General features: G+C 31.5%; 1 protein-coding gene across 4 annotated transcripts in view; it reads right to left on the reverse strand.

The window, feature by feature from the left end:
* Positions 1-24,783, reverse strand: part of IL1RAPL1 (interleukin 1 receptor accessory protein like 1) — a 1,478,533-nt gene that overhangs the window by 932,866 nt on the left and 520,884 nt on the right. The window contains exon 2 of one of the 4 annotated variants that reach the window (XM_074300889.1): positions 19,604-19,655. The exons of the other annotated variants lie outside the window; for them this stretch is intronic. The gene's annotated coding sequence lies outside the window, so the exon portion shown is untranslated. The remainder of the gene's footprint in view (positions 1-19,603; positions 19,656-24,783) is intronic. 4 annotated transcript variants of the gene reach the window in all.

Consider the following 24,783-nt stretch of genomic DNA (forward strand, 5'->3'; position numbering starts at 1 on the left):
AAGTGAATAGTTTGCATTGAGGACAATTTTTAGAAGCTCTTTTCACTGATAACTTTTAACAATGGTCCTAATAAATTGATTATTCCAACAGTCATGTACTTAAAGGAAGTATGTTCCTAAATTTGAAGTCTGATGGTAATATTATTCATAATAATCAATAAGTTTTGAGTACTCTATATAAAGCTTAAAGGTTTGCAATAAAAAATTGAAGATGATCCATTACATTTCATTATACCTTTTTTTACAAAGATTGCACAGCTATGTATTGATCAATAATGAAACATTCATTCCAATATTGTACAGATTTATATACAGTATAAGCTTTGAGAACAGGGTATTTAGCAATTTATTTTAAGAAATACACTTTAATATGATTCAATGACCAAACATAATTCCAGAGAGTTTGTGACAAACAAGCAAACAAACAAAACAACTACTCACTATCTTGAAGAGAGTTAATAGACTCAGAGTGAGATATGAACAAATATAATACATACATGCATGCATATACACATATGTATATTCATCTCACACATTGGACATATCAGTGTTTAGCTTGGTACCACATAACTGTCACAAGTTTTTTTTTTTTTTTTCCCTACCCCTCAGTGTGGAGGGGAGAAGTAAGTAGGAAGAAAATAGATTTTGTTATTTTAAAAATAAACAACCTTTTAAAAAACTATACTGAATTATTCTTTTTAGTTAAAAAATGTATCTCTCTTGATTTAATTTGTTTTAAATGGGCAGGGATACTGAATGCACATTGTTACTGAATGTTCCTAAAAGCAGAAAATGAGTAGTATCCACTTTTTGTTTCTGTTTCTGTACCAAAAGAAGTCTTTTTTTTGGAAGCCTTATTAATATGTAATGATAGATATTTATAATTATCATGAATTATGTCCACATAGAAGTGTTGAATAAATGGATAAGTAATATGACAGCTTGCAACAGCCTCTTGCTACAAATCATGGGTAAATTAAAAAGAAGCAAAAAACACTGAATCCTGCCTCAGTCATTTTCATCTCTCTGTGCCTCAGTTTCCTCACCTATAAAATGGGAATAATAGCACCTATCTCTCAATGGCTATTGTGAAAATCAAGTAAAATAACATCTATAGAGTTCTTAACAAACTTTAAAGTTCTACATAAATTCTACTTATTATCTCATAAATTTATTTACAGGAAAGATGGGGTTTGAGATAGCAATTCAGAACTAGGTCAGTGTCACTAAAAATTTGTTGTTTAGGGGTTTCAGTTAGGTCTGCCTTTTCATGAATTTTTTTCTTTTCTTTTTTTTTTTTTTTTAACAAAGATTCTGAAGTGGTTTTTCCTTTCTTTCTCCATGTCATTTTACAGGTAAGGAAACTGAGGCAAACAGGATTAAATGACTTGCCCAGGATCATACAGGGTCATACTTACTAAACTCAAGTCTTTCAGACTCCAGGCCTGACATTCTATATGCTGTGTTATCTAGCTATCAAAACCATTAAAAGTCACAGAAATATTACCCATAAGGGTTAAAGATTGATTAATTGATGTATATTATGTAAATAAATAATAGACAATGCAGAGTGTTATTGTATAAAAATTTAGCACCCACTAAACACACAATTAGTGGGTCAGACATGTACCAGAAGCTTATTATCCTCCATATACTATCCCAGAATTGCATTCTTCTCTAGTTTTCTTGCCTCTGCTATATCACATTGCCTCACAGTCCTCAAGGAGAGTATATTTTGGAATGAAGAAATAAAGCAAGCCAAATATTTCTCACTTGTGAAAGGAAGTGTCGAAAGTCTTGTTTGATATACTGCATTCAAATTTTCATGTATAATCATTACATACTATACGTGAAGTACATTTCTCTTTCTTCCTTCTACTTTCTATCTGGACTTCAAGATTCAGTCCAAGATTCAGGAAGCCTTCTCTGATCTCTTCAGTTGGAAGTGATTAATTCCTCCTCTAAACTAAAATATATTCTTCATACTCCTTATATCTTCTAATATACCAGACTTCCATAGGGATAGAATAATACCTTGACCACAACAAGTGCTCAATCTATACATATTTGTGAAATGAATGGAGTTTGAACTCAAGATTATGTTAAGGTATTTTGCACTAGAAAACAAATGCTTTCCTAATATATAATTTTTCTCTCTATATTTCCTCCTTTTGTCCTCTAATGTATGACCTACTGATTTAGTACATTCATAAAATGATTATAGGTTACAAAGAGAATGATTGTTTTTTGTTAGAAATGTAAATTATGAGCAGATACTTTCATATTCATAATCATTTAATACTACAGTTTGAAGTCTGTTACAATGACTGTCTGATGTTTTCTATCACTTTTCTATTATAAGCATTAGTATAAAGACTTAAGGGGATAATATCATCTATATTTTTCCATCCAGAATGTATCCTAAAACTTGAAGAGGAGGCTATGTTTAATATAATTTCTTCCATAAAAATATGTATTAAAAGAGTTATAAGGGCCCAAATTTGCAAAATTTTTATATCAACTATTTTTGTTGTGATAAGGAACTGGAAATTGAATGGATGCCCATTATTTGCAGAATGGCTGCCTAAGTTATAGTATATGAATGTAATAGAATATGAATGTTCCTTAGGAAATGATGAGCCAGTTGATTTCAGAAAAACCTGGAAAAAACTTACATAAACTGAATGAAATGAGAAGAAGCAGGAAAAAAAGTATTGTATACAGTAATGACAAGTTTTTGTAATAATCAACTATGATAGACTTTTAAATCTTCTCAACAATAGTGATCCAAGATAATTCCAACAAATTTAAGATAGAAAATGCCATCTCCATCCAGACACTGAATTTAGATTCAAGCATACTATTTTCACCTTTTATTTTTGTTTGCTTGTTTCCCTTGTGTTTTTTTCCCTTTTGTTCTTATTTTCCATTTACAATATGATTGATGTGAAAATATTTAAAATGATTGTATATGTATAATCTCTACCAGATTGTTGCTGCCTTGGGGAGGGGGGAGGAAAGAGAAGTAAGAAAAAAAAAATAATGTGAATGTGTATGAGAGAGAGAAAGAAAGATTGATTCAATTTAAGGATTTTAATATTCACAAAGTCATAATATTAAAGCTGAGAGTAACCTTAGAGCCCATCTAATCCAATTCCCTCATTTTGAGAGACATAGTCACATAGCTAATAAGCAGAGAAAGAAAGATTTGAATTGATATCTACTTGATTCCAAATCCAACACATATCTCACTCTCCTCCACAGCTTATCTTTTTCAATGCCCAAGAAGTAGAGTTGACCTCTACTAAATAAAGAGAGAGAGAGGGAAGATTAAAGGAAAAGGAGGAAAAGCAAGGGAAGGGAGAAGAAAAAGGACTTAAAAGAGGAGCAGAGAAAAGATTAGAAGACAGGAAAAGAGAAGAAAGGAGAAGATAGGAGAGGAGAGGACAGCAGAGGGAAGGAAGAGGAGGAGATGGGAGAAAAAGGGGAAGAGAGGGGACAAGAAGAAAGGAAAAGGAGAGAAGGAAAGGGGAAACTTTAAAGGAGGGGAGAGGAAGAGAAAGTAGGGGGAAAAAACAGGAGAGGTGGTTTAAAATAGCCTTGAGGTCAGAATAACCTGAGTTCAAACTTCACCTCTGTATGACTTGATTCATACTTGTTACATGATTTTGGAAAAGTAATTTCATCTCTCTGCGCCCCCAGAGAAATTTCTGAGTATCCTAACTGAAGAACAGATACAAATCTCTAGGCAGACTGAGCTTTATTAACCCTGGAGCTCAAAAGGATGATGGATATACCAGTTCTGACCAAAAAAAAAAAAAATCAGCAAAATAGGATCTTGAGAAAACCCTACTTCATTGCAAAAATACAATTTATTTAAATTTAAATTTCTCATAATGAGATAGAATTCTTAAGTATATATACGTAACTATATCCATCTATCTATATAAATATTGCTTTTGTTTTGTGTTGCTCATTTGAGCAACAATATCAAGAGTCTGACTCTTGATGGTACCATTTTGTTGTTGTTGTTTGTTTTTTGGCAAAGACACCAGAGCTGTTTTGCCATTTTCTTTTCAGTTTATTATTCAGATGAGGAAACTGAGACAAACAGTGTTAAGTGACTTTCCTGGAATCGTGTAACTAGAAAGTATATGAGGCTAGATTTGAATTTGGGAAGATGAGTCTTTCTGACTCCAGAGAACTCTATCCACTACACTACCTAGATGCCCTTAAAAACATCAGGTACAAAATTATTTTAGAAAAGAAGATATCAGGTTATCTGTCCTATGCTCAGCTATACCCATCTTGAAATGATTGTTACATGGTCTTTCTAATTCTAGAAGAGAATGATAGAGACTATTGATTCCTTCTTTCCAGAAAAATAACTTTGCATCTACTATTGAAAAAAGTAAACAGCATCAAAATTCTATGATATACCCTATGGCTTCACTGTCAAAGAGAAGAAATGTTTTGTTTTGTTTTGTTTTTTAAATCATAATTTTTTTTCTGATTTAATAGCATTTTATTTTTCTAAATACATACAAAGATAGTTTTCAATGTTAATTTTTGCAAAACCTTGTGTTCCAAAATTTCCCCTTCCTTCTCCCTTTCCTCTTCCCCAAGATATCACACAATCTGATATGGGTTAACCATGTGTAATTCTTCAAAATGTATTTCCATGTTTGCCTTGCTGCACACACACACACACACACACACACACACACACACACATCATATCAAAAGAAGAAAAACATGAGAGGAAAAAAATCAAGGAAACAACAAAAAATGAAAATACTATCCGCTGATTACTTTGATTCAAAGAGAAGAATTGCTAAGATATAGCTGAATCATAAAACCTAGTTTTCTACATACCAGAAAGAAAATGAAAAGAAGTAACCTCAAAAGAATTGAATCTTAAAATCCTGTGTATTATTTAACTATCAGAGTACTAGAATTAGTAACATTATTGGTATCTAGTTACTGGAAACCAGACTACTCTCAGAAAAGTGAAGACAGCATTATTTCTTCTCTTTTCAAAGTCTGAAAGATCCAACAGTTAACTATTTTTCCCACCCTTTCCCAAATGACAATTTAATTTTCCATAAAGCAGTTCTTGCCCTAATAATTACAAATTGGTCTATTGACACTCAATGGGTTCCCCTATGTTTCTAACTATAACTGAGTAGAGAGATTGAATTATGCACTCTTCCTCATCCCTAAGATATGGAAGGTATACTGAACTCAGTTGTGAATATAGTGCCATTATGGCTAAGATACCTAAGAAGAAACAGTGGGACACATAAGTAGAATTGCCCATCCAGTGATGGAAACTTTAAACTAGGAGAGGGGTTTAAAATATAATTTACATCTTATAGGTAGAAAGTTGAAAGAAATGGGGGAAAATGCACTATTTTCAAAGCAACTAATATATGAAGAGATGAGAGTGCTATCTCTGTCTTATATAACATTTAAGGAATGATAAGAGGATGGAATCAATAAATGAGATAAAATTGTTGACTGGCAACAGGAAAAAAATTAGAATCAATTCTATTTCTATGTTTTTCATATCTATCTTTCTGTTGATTTGTAACCATAGCTCTTTATAATTTTCTATTTTTCTACTCAAGAACTTTCAGTGACTCCTCCTTGAACTATTTAATAGTCAGCTAATGGGAGGATCTTGGGTAGTCATTTAATCTCATTGGCTCTCAGTTTCCTTATATGTAAAATGAATTATGTTCAACTAAATTAATAATGTAATATAGTAATAATACTAATAGTAACATTTACATAGCACTTCCAGTATGCAAAAATGTCTGCCAATATTATTTCATTTTATCCTCACAATAACAAAAGATATATGTTTTTGTTACTGAGATAGAAAGATATTAGGATTGACTCATGATTAAACAACCAATAAAATTCTGAGGACAAATTTGAACTCAGATTTTCCAATTAAGTTTCCTCTGATTGCTGAGAAGTTTGTTTTCAGTTTGAACATTCTGATAAGTGTTTTGTTTTCATTCTTAGAGTAAGATTAAAGTTCCATCACCCATTATCTCTCTTGAGACTAGACTTACTTTTAAAATATTCTAACCAAGATATGGTGTTTCTTACATTCCTGGGAACACAATTTTATTATATTTTCCCCTGTAACCTTTGTTTATAAAGTATTAAAAACCAATAAAGAAAAGCAAGTTGCTGCTATGGTAATGACAAGTACTTAAATGCTTCCTCTAATGGAATAAATCTTTTCTCTTTCACATGGGTCTTACTCTGCATTGTTGTTATGGTTAATGATATTTGAGAGGAAAATATGATATTATGGGCCTCTTACCCCTTTCTCTCCTATAATTCTTCTACTTCTAGACAGCAACTACTTCTCTTCTTCCCATTTAGCTTTGTTTATTTGAAAGGACACAGATTTCCATAATTGTGTTCTGCCTCTTCAGTCCTTGACCTGTTTCCTCCTAAATTAGCACTCAATGTAAACTGTTTGCATTTGTGTTTTTCTTCCCAGGTTATTTTTACCTTATGAATCCAATTCTCCCTGTACAACAAGAGAACTGTTCGGTTCTCCACACAAATATTGTATCTAGGATATTTGTTAACATATTTAAGACTGCTTGCAGGGGATGGAGGGAGGGAAGGGAAAAGTCAGAACAGAAGTGAGTGCAAGGAATAATGTTGTAAAAAATTACGCAGGCATATGTTTTGTCAATTAAAAGTTATAATTAAAAATTTAAAAAGTAAATTAACACTCAAATATTCTTCCTAATAAACTTCTGAGAAAGGATTTGAATTTGGAATATGCTGTCTCTGAGTTATTTACTTAAATTCACAAAGCCATTTGAAATTTGAGAAACCTGCTAGTTTTCTCCAGCCTTTTATAATTGTATGTTCATATGCAAGATATCACCCCGACTTCAGTGTAAACAGTTTGATGACTGAAAGAAACAGGTCCTTACTTATTGATATCTTTTTTCATACTTATACTAAGTGAAATAGTCCCTGAAAGTATGAAGTATCTCTATTCTGTAGTTGAAAAAACTGAAAATAGAAATAAATGACTTTCCCATGATGTCAGAACTAAGATTTGAAGACAGTTTGTCTGAATACATGAGTTCAAAACCTCTTACCACTTTACCGTAGACTTTCAAAATCCCAACATTTTTCCTTTATGTAGCAATCATTCATCATTGATTTAATTGATGACTTTGACTTAAGTTTCTACCATTGTATCTCTCTCAAGAATCAGCAATTTGGAACCAGAATAGATATTAAGATTTATTCAATCCAATCCATTAATTATGAGAGAGATATGAGTCAGTTGAAGCTTCAAGATTTCAATGACTGCCTTAAAGTAACACAATTAATAATTAATAGAATAAAAACTTAAATCAAAGTCTTCTAAATGCAGTATTCTTTATAATATTGGACCTAGCTCTCAATCTTTTCACTCTCTTGGAAGTTCTGGTACTCAGAAATCCTAATTCATCTTTAACTTTATCATAATTAGTCTTTCTATTTAAGAAAAATATACTATTTTGGCCTTTTCTTACATAGAGCTTCTAATCTTGTCACTGTTTTCTAATCTTGTCACTTGTGTCAATTGTCACTGTCTTGTCACAAAACTCTAGATAAGATACACCTTCCAAAGATTTATACATAGATTATGAAATTTTCTGCTTCCTCAGGGACCCTGTTTCCTCAAGGATATTATTGTTCTACAAGTTCTTTCATTATAGTAGCTGTAGGAAAATTATTTTCTATAATTATTTGATAATAGACAATCTACCACATTAGGAAGAACAATATCGTATTATAATAGACATGTTGTGTCTCAATAGATTTGCAAAGATCAGCAGAAAATTCTCACACCACAGAAGTATATTCCATAGGAATGACTTTAAGATTAACTGGTGGTTTTGAACAACCAGTTCTAGAGCCCAGCTTCTTGAACTGTAGATCAGGACCCCATATGGGGCCTCATAACTGAATGCAGGAGATACAAAATTATGCTTTATTATATATATACATATATATATTTGGGTCACATAAAAATTTCTTCAGTAAAAAGGAGTCATGAATGGAAAAAGTTTAAGTCCTATAGAGTATATAGGAAAAATCTGTAGTGCTAAGAATTGAATCATGGAATGGCTCCTGAAGAAGCTGTTTTTAAGACTTCTTAATGTGCCAATTGTTTAATTTTATACATTTTCAAATGGACTTGTATTTGGTAGATATTCCATTTCTCATTAAGCATTTCCTCGTAACACAAGCCCATATGAATAAATCAGCATTTTAAATAAATACCAGAAAACATAGTCCTATTTTAATATATCTCTATAAATGGAATGCATGTAGTTTCACTATCAAATTTATCTAAAACCTTTCAGTCTATAATGCCAAATAATCCAGAAATGGCTATGTGCTTGGTTTCTTTTGTTTAATATGATTACTTCATTTTGTGCTCTTTTGGAACAACTCATGGTACAATGGATAGAGTACTAGATCAAGAATCAAGAACACTTCAGTTAAACTTTTGCCTCAGACATTTACTAGGCATGTGACCCTGGCCAAAATCTTTTACTTGCTTTAATTTCCTTAATTGTAAAAACAGGGACAGTAATAGCATCTTTCTTCAGTTTTTTTTTTTTTTTTTTTTTTTTTTTTTTTTTTTTTTGTTTTGTTTTTTCTTTTAGGATCAAATGAGGCAAATGCTTGTTTTTTTTGTTTTTTTTTTTTTTTCCTTGTCTCTCTTTCAATGAATGTGAATAGATCAGCAAAACAAATCAGTACATTGGCCATGTCTCAGAATGTGGATCTTATTTTGCATCTCTTGTATGTGGGAAATAAATTTTATTATCAGTCTTTTGCAGTTAAGACAATTTGATCACATTTGTGATCACAATTCCAAAATTGTCTTCTATCACATTAGTATAAGAGGTATATAGGATTAGTTGTTTGTCTTAGTCTAATTACAATGGCTAGCTTTTCTGTTTCCATAGTAGTTTTGTCAGACAGAGGGAAGTTGGTGTCTGTACAACCCCTTAATTTTACACATGGAGAAATGGACGTCTAGAAATGCTAGATCATTTGCCCACGGTCACACATATAGTAATTAGTAAGATTAGGATTTTAACTCAGCTTCTCTGAATAATCCAGACCACCATAGTTTTGTGCTCTCTTGATATGTTTTGTAAAGACTACTCTCACTACATTTCTCATGCCTGTGTCCCTCTCTTCACATAAAATCATTACACTATTTCAAACCGTCATCACCTCTCATATGAATTATTGAAAAGAACTTCCTAAATAATTTCCCTGCTTTCAATCTCTTTTTTATCTAAGCCATCTTCCACATTCCAAATAAATCAATATTCCTAAAACAGAAGTATGTCCATTTTGCTCACATATTTGCTTAGAAAAAACAAGTCAAACTCCTCTTTTGGGTATTTAGGACCCTCCAAAATGCATTGCTATAAGAAAAGGCTTTCTGGAAGATATTAAGGATGTGGAAGGAAATCCAGGTAATATTTTTTTTAAAAGATATAAAGAAAAAAAATCCTGCATCATCTGAAACCATCTATTTCCCCAGATTTAAATAATGTCATTTCCCTTTTCATACTTAATCTATTTTCTAGGCAAGATAGCTGACCTACCAGCTACAATTTGGTGGTTGAATGCCCTTTCTTATATGCCTTGCAGTTTGTGACTCATGTCTGGAGTGTACCTTCTCTATACTCATTAAAATCCCTAGCTTTCTTTACAGCTCAGCTCAAGTCCTATATATTATCTGATTCCTTTCCTTTCCAATCTCTTCTTCTGTGCCACATTGTAGTCTGTGGTTTTTTTCTTAAAATATCATATACTTATCAATTAATTGGGGTCATCTCATAAAATAAGTGTGGACCTTATGTCATCTTCCTTTCTCACTTCAGTGATGTATGTGACTCAGAACTGAAGGTCTTGTTCCTGGGGGTGATAAAGTAATGATGGTAATGAATGTTCATGAAAAGAGGGCCCATTAATCTAGAAAAAAAAAAAAAAAATCCTCACGGAGTTGATCTTAAAAGCAGTGATTCCCTTCCATGGAATTTATACACTTATCTCCCAAGTGTGTCATTTACTCTATGGCTCAATGTCTTAAACTTGCTGTAACTAAGAAGGAAAGTTCTCATTTGCATACCCTTCTTAAATAGTTATGCATCTATTTTGAGTTAACAGCTTCATCTTAAACTACTGGCTACTTTATTCTTTCCCTGAGCAAAGATAACCAAACATCAATTCTGAGTAAAACATTTCTGGTCCTGATGAAAATTGTGCAGGTACAAAAATTGTGGAATTTCTGCATTACTTAGTTACAATGAGGAAGCAAAAAGAGATCTTTTTTTCCCCCAGCTACACCATTCTTGGAAAAAGATGATCAATATGTGTCTGGAACGATCATTTCTCAGCTCTCCAGAAGAGAAGTATTGAAGAGTTTCCTTAGAAAATTTGAGCAAAAATGAAGATGCTATCCCTCCTCTTTAGTCCTAGGAACTGCTAAATATTTTCATGTTTTAAGCACCAATTTCACAAGATAATGAAGTAGTAATTATTGATTACTCTTCCATGTTTTAATTTTTTGTAATCATGCGGTTCTGGCTTGTTTGCGTTTTAAACCTGCCTTTTGTATGGAATAAGTCAACTTCTATTCTCTTCTTGATTTATACTGAACATTAAGTACTGTTCTCCTCCCTCTTAGAGAGTGACCATAAGCCATAAACCATAAGTGATTTTCCTTAGGGTTTCAGGGTAGAATGAATAGATATAGGAAATAAGAAAAGGAGCCTGGCTTCATTCATTAGAGTACATTCTCTATGGCAAATCAGAAATGTTAAATAGGAATAAATATCCTAACCTTCTGGGCCAATCAGATCTTATAGTTATCTGGGAACATGTTCTACTTATTATACCATTAGAACATAAGATAATTGTGTATAAATATTGACTTAAAGAGACACATCTTAAGTACATGGAACAGTGTGATCTAATAAATATTTGTTGACTCATTCAGTTAGGAGAAATATTATTTTTATATTTAGTTTTTATGCAACATTATGAAAAATATTTTGCAAAACAAACAAAAAAATAACCCAGTAACACTTGAGTATGTTTGACTCTATTACATAAGACAAACTACTTTCTGAGGGTATTTTTTGCCTTTCTTTTGTGTAGGAATTGTGAAGGAGTACAGATGTATTGAATAATAATTTAGCCTGAAAACTCAGGAATATTTCTTAAATTGAATATATGCCCTTTAGCATTGGTAGTGATCTCACAGTTTAATGCTTTGACATTTTTAGTTCCTATCTTTAATTTGCTCTGGACACATTTCCTTCTAATAATTCACTTTAAACTTCTATCATCTATAATAGTTAAGTTTAATATATCATCTGTTAATATATTTTGCATTTATAAAAAGGTTTATGTAAGTAGTTTTCAATATTTTAAAATGATATTTTGAAGTTTTCAAAAGCTATTTTCAAATATATTAAATTTATGCCATGAAATTTTATCTGTGATCAATAACTAATTAAATGAAAAGAGTCACTATTAAAGCTTAGGATTATTAAAATCCAACTTAAAGAAATATATGTACACACAAGTATTTATATCTACATGTAGAAATAGATGCACACAAATATTTCTGATCTATTATAATAATTCTCAAAGCAATAATTTTGACTTAAAGTTCTATAGATAGATATTAGGAACTGGACACATTTGGATGGGAAAAATTGCATCTTTATTTTCAGTAATCTCTATCTGGAATTAAGCATTTCTTTTAATTGTCCCAAAATATTATTCTGATGATCAGTTCATTTTCATCATCAGTCTACCAAAGCGTTCTATAATACACTCGAAAAAAGGATTAAGAATCCCTGACTTAAGCAGATGATACATAAATCTTTAAAATAAATAACCATAACACTCTCTTTACAGACATTATCAATTGTAGTTTGATTTAAAAATAAATTTATATTTCTTTTGGCAGCACAGACTTTTAAGTGACCCACTGAAGTGGTCAAGAGGAATCCAATTATGTTCCTACAATGCTGCCTTCTTTTGGGCAGAAGGTATTTAGACAAAATATAGTAATAAATACTCCCATTTGGACTTACATATTACTCAAAAAGCTCATAAGGAAAAAATATTGCTTGTTTTTTTATTCTTTTTCTAGACATATGATTATTTAGTCATCATACAAATGAATTGTCATTAGCAACAATTATAACTGATTTCATCAAGTTAAATATTAATTTAATATCACTATCTTCACTTAAGTAACTAATTGATAAACTAACTGATACAAATTGGGAATATCCAAGGACTGATAAAAATTGTAAATTTGCCAGAATTTACCATTGGGATTAAAATGTACACTATTTAATATAGACCACCTAATGACATAGATTTATACTAGTTATAATCAATATAATCTAGAGAATTCAGAACAATACTCTTTGCTAACTTTAAAATGTTTTACCATATACTTATTTTCACTCTTATTTATATTTTTCCCTAATGACTATAATAAATACAAAGTCAACCCAGATCCTTACACCTCCAAAATAAATAAATAAGTCCCAACCCACTGCTTTTAAGGAACTAATATTCTATTATAGAGCTATGACATTTACACAGATAAATAAAAACAATATTTAAAAAAGTAATGTCAAGGAATTTTAGTAGGGAGACAGGTGGATAATTGTCTGAGTTATCTGAGATATAACTAAGATAAAAAGAAGAAGATAGAGGACATATCAAGAAAGGTTTACATTAGGCACCTGAGTACAACTCTGAAGGAATACAGAAAAAATTAATAGTAGCAGTGGGGGTGGGGGGGACAATATATTCCAGACTAGGGAAAGGAAAAACAAAAACAAAACAAAAAATTCTACTTATCTAGAGGTAGAGAGAAAAGAAAAATGTCAAATGGAAAGTTATTCAATTGAAATTATTAAACTAGTTCAATTTCATAATACTGAGTTAGTTGCAATAAATAAACTGAAAGTTATATAGTAATGGAATTACAAATTGAATCATGTTAAGTGCATAGGGTATATTGGTTTTTAAAATAGTATATTCTTGTGGAAGAGAAGGAATTTGGTCTTAAATCTATTTTATAAATATACCTGATCAAAAAATAGGCCTCAAATAAAGCAACATAAACTGACTATGCCAATGAAATAACTAAAATATTCATGTTTTGCCTTTCTTCTGATCATATAAATCATAAATACATGTATGGGATGTAATTTTCACATAAAAATATGCCATGCATACCTGCCTATAATCTCTAGTAACAGAAAATTTGAGGTTGGTGAATCACTTGAATTTAAGAATTCTGAGGCAAAGTGAACTAAGCCAATCAAGTGTTTACACTATAAGTGTTACCAATATGATGGGCTTTGAGGATAGGGTCAGTTGGGAGGAGGAATTGGATTGCTTAATGGGAAGCAAGCTACACCAAGTTAGAAAGAAACCAAAGTTCCTGTAACAATCCATAATGGGATCGGTCTGTGAGTGGCTGTTGAATTCCCAGGTTAGGTAAATTCGGAAGACTTTGTCTCAAAATTCAGAGAAAAAAAGAAAAGAAAGGCAATCTAATTTTATTTATTAACAGTGTTTGATTTTGCATGGGAAAATGCCAATTGTTTTCTTCCATAAGCGTACAAATTTAGAGCAAAACTAGCATCCATTCAATTAGTTACTTAATAATTCTGTTGTTTTTCAATAGAGTTTTAGTCATGTTCAACTCTTCATGACCTCATTTGGCATTTTCTTGGCAAAGATACTGGAGTAATCTCCCATTTCCTTCTCCATAGCATTTTACAGAAGAGGAAACTGAAGCATTCAAAATTAAGTGACTTGTCCAGGTTCACAAAACTCGTAAGTGTCTGAGGCTTGATTTAAAGTAAAGAATTTGAGTCTTCTAGACTCCAAGCCTATTCTTTATCTCCTGCATCACCTGCAGCCAGGACTAGATGCTGGATTTGGGTATTAGAAAATTATGAAGTCAGAGAGATCTGAATTCATTTCTGATTTCATATACTTATTATGTAAAATTTTAAGTTCCTTCAACTATAAAATGGAAATAATTATATTACCTTTCTCCTAAGGGCATCTTAAGAATCAAATGAAATATTTGTAAAATACTTCTCATATTGCCTGGTACAAATTATATATTTAATATATGTTTATTTCTTTCATTGTCTTTAAAAATTATTATCATTGTCTTCATATTGCTTCAGTTCCCCATTTCACTCAGATTGGAAATTCAGGGGATATTCATGGATCCAATCCCATTGTTGGAAAGTGAACTTTGCTTCAATTCCAACAAATTCACATCTCCTTAGACAACATGGTACCCCATATGCCTAGACACAAGGGTTCATCCTATTTATGTTAACCTTAGTTTAGTCCCTTTGGTCCATAATAGTCTAGAATTCCTAATTTCAAGGAATCTTTATTCTCAAATTCTGTTTTTTGTTTTTTTTTTTTTTGGTTGTTCAATTTCTTTCAATTGTGTCCAACTCTCTGTGACCCAATTTTGAGATTGTTGTCTCTCTACCTCTATCTCTGTTTCTTTCACTATATCTCTCTGCATTTGATTATTACTCTTTTTGTTCTCCAGTGAGTTTATAAAATTATATTCAAATTGAACCATTTAAAATTATTACAATAGAGTTCACCTATACAGTGAAACTATATAGTATTATAAAGATCTGTTTTTATCATGGATTAAGTTATATCTTTTGAAATTCCTGTGAAGCACAATTAATTTAGCCCTTACCTCTAACCATGATATTAAAAGGGGAAATTCATTTTTTTCTATTATTGAAGTTGTGAAATGATCTAAATAAATAACCATTGACAACTTTAATTTACATGAGAAAGAATGACCTTAATAACAGATAAATTTTTCCACTACTCAATTTTGATTTTAAAAATTAATTCACCTCCTAGTTTACATAATATTTTGTAATTCTCAATAAATTACATATTTCAAGTGTCATTACAAATGAATGTTATAATTTTATTTCAGTTCGTGATAATAAGAGGTTCAAGGAAAATGGACAAGATAGCTAGAATGAGAAAAGGTTGACTGGTCAAGAATCATTTCAAGTCTAAGGATATAAAGTGCAACATAATCAAGGGAAAATAAAATTCTTTAGTAGTCAAATGCATGAATATAATGCAAATGTGGTAACTGAGGATTTGTCCCATGGCTAAAAACAACAGTTTATTACTTAGTTAACAAGGGTAAGTAATTAAAATATGAAATTCCTAGATGGCATTCTGGGGGGGAAAAGTTCTTCTGTCTTCCTCTACTTTCCACTTCCTGAAGAGATATGCTTCATATTGTTTGACCCTAGAAAGATTTTGTGGCATTTTCTTGAAATATCATTAGTTATAGACATCATCAATAGACTTGGTATTGAGTCCTACTTTTGCTCTTTACATCCTATATGATGGGAGATAAGATGCATGACTCCTTTTTGGCCTAAATTTTATAATCTGTATAATAAGTATTGAATACATAATTTTAAATCTGTCTTTGAGCAAATATCAAATAAAATCTGATAACAAACTCATTCACTTGAAGAAAGCTATTAAGAATATTCATCTAATTCCTTTTGGAAATATTATATTTAATAACAAAGTTCATCTGGAGACACACCAAAAAAAATCAAGAATTCAAAGGGAATTCATGAAAAAATGCAAATGAAGGTGACCTAACTGTACCAGACCTAAAACTATATTATAAAGCAACAGTCATCAAAAACATTTGGTACTGGTTAAGGAATAGAGTAGTTGATCATGGATGATGAACCATGGAATAGGTTAGGTTCATAAGACACAATAGCCAATCACTATAGTAATCTAGTACACAATAAACCTAAAAACCTCAGCATTTAGGATAAGAACTCATTATTTGACAAAAATTGCTGGGAAAATGGGAAATACATATGGCAAAAACCAGGTATTGACCCACACCAAACAACATATACCAAGATATATAAGTTCATGATTTAGACATAGAGATATTAAAAGCAAATTAGAAGAATAAAGGATAATCTTTAAGATCTGTGAAGAAGGAAGGGTTTTATGGCCAAAAAGAACTAGAGCACATTATAGAATGCAAAATGGATAATTCTGGTTATGTTAAGTTTAAAAGATTTTCCTATAAACAAAACTAATGCAGACAAGATTAGAAGGGAAACAATAAACTGGGGTGGGGGGAATGTAAAAATCAAGCATTCTGATAAAGGTCTCATTTCTAAAATATAAAGAGAACTGAATCAAATTTATAAGAATTTAAGCAATTCTCCAATTGACAAATGGTCAGAGGGTATGAACAATTTTCAGATGATGAAATTGAAACCATTTATAGTCATACAAAAAAGCACTAAATCACTATTGATCAGAGAAAAGCAAATTAAGATAACTCTGAGATACCACAGACAAGATTAGAAGGGAAGCAATAAACTGGGGTGGGTGTGGTGTTATATTCAAGCATTCATTTCATTCCTAAAATATAGAGAGAGTTGAATCAAATTTATAAGAATTCAAGCAATTCTACAATTTACTTTTATAGTCATTTATAGTCATACAAAAAAACCCACTATAGATCAGAGAAATGCAAATTAAGACAACTCTGAGATACCACCACACACTTCTCAAATTGGCTAAGATAACAGGAAAAGTTAATTATGTATGTTGCAGGGGATGTGAGAAAACTGGGACACTAATACATAATTGGTGGGGTTGTGAACTGATCCAACCATTCTGGAGAGCAATATGGAACTAAGCCCAAAGGGCTATCAAACTGTGGATACCCTTTGATTCAACAGTCTATTATCTCCCAAAGAGATCATAAAGGAGTAAAGAAAGGGCCCAAGTGTGCAAAAATGTTTGTGGCAGTCCTTTTTTTAGTAGCAACAAACTGGAAATTGAGTGGATGCCCATCAGTTGGAGAATGACTGAATAAATTGTGGTATATAAATATTTTGGAATATTATTGTTCTGTAAGAATTGACCATCAGGATGATTTCAAAGAGGCCTGCAGAGACTTACATGAACTGATGCTAAGTGAAGTGAATAGAATGAGGAGATCATTTTACACAGCAACAACAAGATTATATGATGATCGATACTGATGGACATGGCTCTCTTCAACAATGAGATGATTCATGCTAGTTCCAATGATGTTGTAATGAAGAGAGCCATCTGCACTCGAGAGAGGACTGTGGGAACTGGATCATCACATAGTATTTTCACTCTTTTTGTTGCTGTTTGCTTGCTTTTTTTTTTTTTTTTTCTTTCTCATGTTTTTGCTTTTTGATCTGATTTTTCTTGTGCAGTATGATAATTGTGGGAATATATAAAAGAATTGAACATGTTTAACATATTTTGGATTACCTCCCTATCTAGGGAAGGTGGGGGTAAGGGAGGAAAAAAAAAATTGAAACACAAGGGTTTGCAAGGATGGGTGTTGAAAATTATCTATGTTTTGAAAATAAAAGCTTTAATAAAAAGATATATTATTTTTGAGGAGGCTATAGGCTTCAATAGGCAACCAAAGAGGTCCATGATGTTCACAAAAAATGGCTAATAAATTTTGATCTAGAAAGTAAGTGGTGATTAAGCAATTTATATTAATTAATTATAATTTATGGAGCTTACTGGCTTGGGTCCAAATTCAACTAATTCAAATATGAGAAAATGTGTGACCTTGGACAAATCCCTTAAACTCTCTCAGCCTCAGTTTCCTGATACCTAAAGTTGAGTTGGACTAGATGATTTATATAGTCCCTTTGAACTGTAAATCTATGTTCTCATTGTTCTCTGGGTCCTGTTTTCCAAATCTGTAAAATAAGAAATTTGAATTAAATGACTTCTAACATGCTTCTTGGTTTCAAAGTTATGATCTTTTGAAGGAAATAGTAAATGAAAAATCACAGGATGCTCTCTTTTATCTTATCTGTTCCATATTTTTAATAACTATCTTGGATAAAGGCAGACATCACTTCTGTAACAGTCTAAAATACTTTTGAGAAATCTAGGCTCTCTTGTGTTTCTCTGGACCTATCCACCCTTCTTCCTAAAACCCCATCTTACTTCTTTATGTCCTTTTCTGGAAACTCCAAGACCAATGCAGAAAGTTCTGTGGTTCTATACTTGTACTTTTGGAGCACTAATGGCTAAACATCTAGAGTATCCTCATCTGTGACATCTGGCTATGTAGTTGTCTCAAGCTTCACTAGCTGAGTCTATTTCATGTAATCATTTACAGGATAACTCTTGAAAGTTTAATATAACCACTATATTCTAACAGACACCATGCGGCAAACAAAAAGAAATAGAAATTAATAATAGTGAGTTTATAGCTTATTCAGGAAGACAGACATGCTTGGGAACACAAAGGGGTCAAAGCAAGTATTTAACAATATAAGTAATCTTTAAAAAGTGCTAAGTAAAATGAATAAGAGTTGGGACCTGTAGACATACTTAACAGAAATTAAACTCAGTGCAGTGTTGAAGGGAGTAGAAGAAAATTGGCAAATGATACCTTTTCTTCAGACCAGTACTTTGGGTGACTAGTGCAGCCCACTTGCAAGTAGATATGACTCTTACTTATAAATTTCTGCCTGTAGAATATGGCTTAATAATGGAGTATGTTCTTAGGTAGGAATTGTTCCCTCTTAAAATTATTCTATGTTGAATTCTATTATTATACATTTCCTTCCTAAGTAGAAGAAACATATAAATTATATTGAATCCCATTTTACTCACCTATATCAATTTTTTTTTTACAACTTTTTCAAAAAGTTTTAAAACTACCCTTCCATTCTACATTAATAAGAAGTTTTCTCCAAGGTTATTTGCAGGATAATTGTTTTAAAATAAACTAGATAATTCATCTAACTCAAGACAAGAATTGGGTCCCAAGATTACAAAAAAGATAGTACAAGTACAACAGTTCTTTCTTCTAGGTAATAGTTATTTATATTTAAGACAAATGAATTGTTGAATTGTTTCGAGGCCCAAAACAAAAATCATGAATTCAGAAAGACTTCTAATAAACTCAGTCATGCAGTTTTCTACTCTGAGTGCCATAAATCTTCAAATCCAGGGGGGGGGAAAAAAAAATCAAATCTTTTATAATGAGATCAGAAGTGAGGCTTTTTTTTTTTTTTTTTTTTTTTTCTATACTAGAAAAAGCAACTTAACTCTTAGTTACAATCTGGTTGAGATAGACCACTTCTGCCTGCCTTTAGCAGGGGTTCTCAAACTACGATTCACGGGCCAGATGCGGCCCACTGAGGACATTTATGCTGCCTGCTGGGTTATGGCAACTGGGCTGAGGGGCAGAGACAGAGTGTGAGTTTTTGTTTTTACTATAGTCCGGCCCTCCAACAGTCTGTGGGACAGTGAACTGGCCCTCTAATTAAAAAGTTTGAGGACCACTGCGTTTAAAGGATGTGTGAAATGATAATGTATGATGTCCCACTATAGGTCTAAAACAAACATTTGAATAAGTTACCTTTATAATTGATTGTGAGACCCAGTCAACTTCAATAACCCCTCAATAAGCTCTGTTTAAATAAACAAAGTGTGTATTAGTTTAGTTTAGTTTTTAATAGTGGAAGTAAGATTTATCATATAAACCTACAATTGATATTTGTTATTGAATCTTAGTGTAAAAAAAGGCAGAACTGATTATTTATCTAGCCTCTGAAATTAGTCTTTGTAACCTAGGACAATTGGTGATGAAGATAGATTGTTTTGTAGTACTGTAGCTTTTATGTTGAAGACTATCTAAATCTGGTAGCAAGAATCATTTCATTACCTCTGGAGTGGCATTTTAATTACATAGCTTCTTTTCAATAGGCATATTATTTGTTTCACATAATGGTGGTAATAATCAGTGATCACCTTTTGAGAAATTACTTCCAGCAATGACATGAAAAGAAGGCACATAGCCATGCCTGGTACAGGTCACGATATCAGCTTATATTTCCCATATTAGAAAATAAAGATTATATCCCTATTGTCATCTAGGCTCAATCATCTGAGCAAATCTGATTGCAAATCAAAAAGTTTGTACTAGCTATTAGATAATCATTATGATTAAAGAAAAAAATCCATTAATCCTGTAATTAAATACTAAATTTGGGGACTATAATTAGTTGGGCCTTTGCCTTGAGAAAAACTCTATGATAGCTGCCCTCAAATCAATTCTATCAGGTCACAAATCATGATAGTCCTTTGAATTGTAAATAAAATATAATTTATATACCTAATGCTCACCCCTAAAAAGCCTTGAAGGCCCTAAAGAGAATAGAATTAATAATTATTATCTATAATTAAATTATATCTATAAAATAATTAATAATAATAGAAAGCTGATTACTTATTTTAAAGTGATAGAAGAGCATGAAAACAGACCACAGAAAAGCCATGAAAGTAGTTTTATTCATTAGGCTATCAAATATAACCCCTAGAGGGAAGAAAGCAAAAACAAGAAACAAAACAAAACAAAAACAAAACAAAATAAAACCAAGGAGGACCTTCAAGGATAACTTTAAGAAGTATTTCGCACACTGTCAAGACCAGAGACTCCCAGTCCTTGGAAGAGCAGAAGAGCAGTCCTACCTAAGAGCAGAAAAGAAAAGGCAAAAAAAAAAAAAAAAGTCCAATGAAGTGAACAGCATGAACAAATTCTGAAAGGTAGAATGAACAGAATATAGTAGAGTAATCCACTTGGATAGAGAATAAAGGCCAATTGGAAAGTAATGAACCATATGATTGGATAAGGGGACCAATGGATAAAAGGCAAGGCTTTGAGAAAATTAATAAATTGAACAAATGGAAGAATGCTCAAGATTATAGGAAATCAGCAAAAAGATTCTTAGAAAATAGGGATTAATTGGTGAGGTCCTGGAATAATGAATTAGGAAAAAAATTAGAAAGAAGGGAAAATCAAGAGTCATGTTGAAAGAAGAACTGATAGAGCTAAGTCACTGAATTTCTAAGATTTAAAATCTGAGTGAATAGAAGAAATTGGACACTAAGCTGAAGGAGTGTGTATTCTCTGATTCAAGTTCCCTTTTGTATACTCTCTGCAGGGATATCAAACTCAAATTGACATAGATTCCTGATTTAGAAAACCACAGATTAACTTTATATTGTATTGTCTTTTAAATTTTTGATATATATTTTAACATATTTAACATTTATTGGACTACCTGACATCTAGGAGAGGGGTGGGTGGAAAGAGGGGAAAGTTTGGAACAGAAGGTTTTGCAAGGGTCAGTGTTGAAAAATTACACATGCTTATGTTTTGTAAATAAAAAAGGTATAATTTTTTTGTTAAATATATTCCAATTATATTTTAATCTGGTTCAGCTTCACTTTGTTACAGCTGATCTAACTACATCATATACACACATAAAAAAAAAAATATGCACCAATTCAATCACCATAGTCATGTTTGAGAGAAAACCAGAGTTTCAGAAACCATGGACCTTGAACTGTTTATTCATATCAGCATATTTCTTGGCAGCAAAGAATTAGGAGGAATCAACAAGGAGAGAGGAAAAGAGGGAAAAAAAGAAAGAAGGAAAGAGGAAGGAAGAGAGGGAGGGAAAGAGTGAGGAAGGGATATGAAAGGGGAATAGGAAAAGGAAAGGGAGAAGAGATAGAGATAGAAATGAAATAAAAGAATGAAGGGAGGGAGGAAGAAAGCAAGGAAGTGATCAAGGGAGAAAGGAAGCAAAAAAGGAAGGGGAGAAAGAAGGGAGGAAAGAAGTACAGAAGAGAGAAAAGAAGGGAGGAAAGATGGAAGGAAGGGAGAGGAAGGGAGGAAAGGGGGAAAGAATATACTCTAAGAGTTTCAGTTCTAGAGAAATTGAGAAAATGCATTTCTCTCCCTTACTTTTCAGAAATGGAAGACCATGTTATGATAAACTGTGAAATTCAGCTAAGATTTTATTGTTTCAGTTTTTCTCCCTTTTTCTTTTTTAATTTTTGTTAAAAGGGGTATCTCTGTGTAGGTAAGAGAGATGGATATACTTGAAAATAAAAATGGTATAAAATTAATATATCATTTTAAAAGGAAAATTATTGATTTTGTTTCCTTTGATATGTCAATTATCTCTTTTTATTTTGTTTTGGTTTAAACATGAGTTCATAGATATAATAATGTCCCCCTGATTTTGTTTCAGATGGAGGAAGGGCTGTTTTCTTTCCTCCATCTTGTAAAGAAATTTCAAGCATGGTTTTCCAAAGTTCTATAATCGTATTCTGACCCTTGCATGATAGGAGAGTTGTAGGAACTTGGAGAAACTCAGGAGAAAAACAAACAAACAAACACAAAACAGCATCCATTAATCATTTTGGCCAAATTACAGAACTTCTGGCAAGAGGATAAAGGAAATAGTGACTTTCTCTATTTTCTTTAATGTTATTTTAACTTTGTTTTTGACAGATAAGTTCAGATTCATGTTTATAGTCTATTGTTAAAGGAATGCTTGGAATAGCACATGCTTTGTTTTCTACTCTGTAAATCTTAACAGTGCAGAACACTCCATGTTTCACACACAACATAAAAGATACATCATAGCCATTAACCTTCCCCTTAGTTGCTGATAAAATAAAATAGACCCATTTTTTAACAGTACAAGTAATATATCTGCTCAAATAAATATTTGTCTTCCTGCAATGAAGCATAACATTTTACAACTACAAAACCATATTCACAAAAAATAAAAAAAGCAAAAACTATAAAAGAACAATTAAAAATGAATAGCATCAAAATGCAAAACAATGTCTGATGGCAAAAGGCACAAAAAAGTCAATTAAGTTTTAAATGTACTTTGGCAAAAATAGAGTAAGTTATTGCCTTCTTTCTCAATATAAAAATGTTATCCAGAAAATGTTCATTAATAAATATAACTAGATAACTGCTGATAGACATGCATAGCAGAAAACTAAAGCTCATCTAAATAGTCTTTCTTTGCAAGATTTTGGAACCTAGGAATCATGGTGAAATTTAATATTTCTTGGAAGATTGCCAGTTTTTTCCTAAATAGACTCAGTTGTAATTGCTATTTATGGATCATGCCAGATAATAAAGAAATTATATTTTTAAGCAGTTAATGATATAAACTTACTCTCAAGCAAACTAAGTCCAGCTGATTTACGTTTTGACTTAACGATTTAGACTAATATTTAAAAATATAAATATTATATTTAAAAATATAAATGAAATGCACAGCAAAAGTTCATGAAAAATATCTCATTTGTCTTTGGAATCCTCTGCCTTTATAGAATGATATACTTTAAGAGAATAACATACCTTTAACAACATATTAATGGTCCCTTCCATCTTGAAACCTATGATCTTAATGATTATATTGATAATTTGTTATAATTGATAATTTATACAATGATTAAATATTTTTATAATGATAAATATTTTTCAAGTATCAATCAATCAAGCCAAATCAATCACAAACCTTGCCACTGCTTTCAGTAACCATAAAGCGTGTTTTAATAAAAGAACAAAAGTAAATTAAAAATTAATTGTGTAAATTTACTCTGCTTCTCAAATATAAAAAATACATTTTCCTTATGAAAGGAGAAGAGAACAAAAGAAGATCAACTTTGTGGGACAGAGATTAGAAAAGGCAAGAGATAATTCCACACTGATGGATTCATCAAGAAATAATTCTGATTTTGATTTATGTATATTTTTAATAAAAGACTTTCTAAATCTCTTCCTCAAAAAATAAATGATTATCTTTCTAATATCAGTTGTATTAATCATCAATTATTTATTTATGTAAGTTATTTAATGAATGTAATAAGTAAATAATATCATTGCCTGCCTCTTTTATACTTCTAAAATGTATGTAACATTTCAACTTGATGACTCAACTTTCCTAAAAGTGTCTCTGGTAGCACTAAGTTGCAATACACTATATTTAAATAGCATACTTAATGACCTCCCTTCTGTTCTGAGTAATTATTAATTGAATGTCAATACAAAAAGTAAATAAGCGAATGAATATCCCTTTGGGAGGTACTCAATTTTCCTTTTAGATTAGAAGTAGAACTGTAACACAAATACTTCTTCATATGCTTGTTATTATAGATTGAAATATTCTAAAGAAAAAAAAAAAAGGATTTCTTTTATACTGATCCTGAAACAATACTCTACACAAATAAACATTCTGTTTGTTCTCTCTTTCTGAGATATGGTAATGAATATGGAAGGCAATGCTAGTGGAACACAAGCTCTGACATCTTCTTGTAATCTGGAAGATCTTTGGGAATCAGCACAGTAACAGACTTTAAGATTGTTGTCCAAGAACAAGCCTAGGAAGTTAGGAGAGAATCATGACCAGAAGATTTTTATTAAGGTACATTAGAGCTAGTGAACTAAATTATACACATTGGCAAAATCTCAGATCACGAAATATTGTAGCAAATAAATACCATTGTATTTTATGACAAATTATAAAATAGGGGTTCATCTTGTGATATTTGTCACAAGTTCAAATGCAAATCATCGTTAAATACAATGGCTATCTAAGGAAATTTAATGTCAGAAGTTCTGAATGTATGATTTTATTATTGTGAGAGCTCAGATCTCTATTTAAAACAAGTTCTAGCCACCATGTTTTACTTCACTTTCTAATATTCCAACTACTGTTTCCA

The sequence above is a fragment of the Sminthopsis crassicaudata genome, chromosome 3 (assembly GCF_048593235.1).
Source record: "Sminthopsis crassicaudata isolate SCR6 chromosome 3, ASM4859323v1, whole genome shotgun sequence".
Taxonomy (NCBI): domain Eukaryota; kingdom Metazoa; phylum Chordata; class Mammalia; order Dasyuromorphia; family Dasyuridae; genus Sminthopsis; species Sminthopsis crassicaudata.